This window comes from Macaca nemestrina, chromosome 3 (assembly GCF_043159975.1).
Source record: "Macaca nemestrina isolate mMacNem1 chromosome 3, mMacNem.hap1, whole genome shotgun sequence".
Classification (NCBI taxonomy): domain Eukaryota; kingdom Metazoa; phylum Chordata; class Mammalia; order Primates; family Cercopithecidae; genus Macaca; species Macaca nemestrina.
The window spans coordinates 174,768,923-174,769,546 of NC_092127.1; the positions used below are offsets into that span (position 1 = coordinate 174,768,923).

General features: G+C 34.3%; 1 non-coding gene across 1 annotated transcript; it reads right to left on the reverse strand.

Annotated features, from left to right (window-relative positions):
- Positions 1 to 298: 298 nt before the first annotated feature.
- Positions 299 to 406, reverse strand: LOC112427753 (small nucleolar RNA SNORA5). Its single transcript, XR_003019483.1, has one exon. It is a non-coding gene; the product is annotated as a small nucleolar RNA SNORA5 (small nucleolar RNA).
- Between the last annotated feature and the right edge of the window lie 218 nt (positions 407 to 624).

Consider the following 624-nt stretch of genomic DNA (forward strand, 5'->3'; position numbering starts at 1 on the left):
AGTGCCTGTCAGATTACGTCTCTATAAAGCGACAGCTTTGCTGATAAAAGGCTTTGATGACATCCTCACAATTCTCGTTCTCCCATCTCCCTATTTTGTATTCCCTAAATATCTTGTAAATGAATTCTAAATATTTACTTCTGTTCCATATGAAATCCTAACTACTTTAAAAAAATTACTTACAAAAATAAGAAAAGAACAAAAGTCCTGTCCTGAGTGAATAAAACACTTTTTTTTTCTCTAACGGCAAAATAAGTTAGCAAGTGCAGTTCAAAATTTCACTGACAGAATTAATTTGTGAAATCTTTGATCACATTTTTCCTTTTGTTTTACTATGACAATCTTGCTGTGGCTTCCAACTTCAATGCCTTCCACAGGCTGGAGAAGCATTGAAATTGACAAAGCAATGGTCTAAAACTACACAATCCAATATGGTGCTACTGTCCACGTGTGAATTGTCAGCACTTGAAATGTGGCTAGTCTAGACTGACACATGCTGTAAGTGTAAAACACATACTGAATTGCAAGGACTAAGCACAAGAAAAGAAGGAATGTAAAGTAGCTTGTGAGTCATTTTTATACTGAACATATAATTAAGTGAAAATACTTTGGCTATATTGGGTT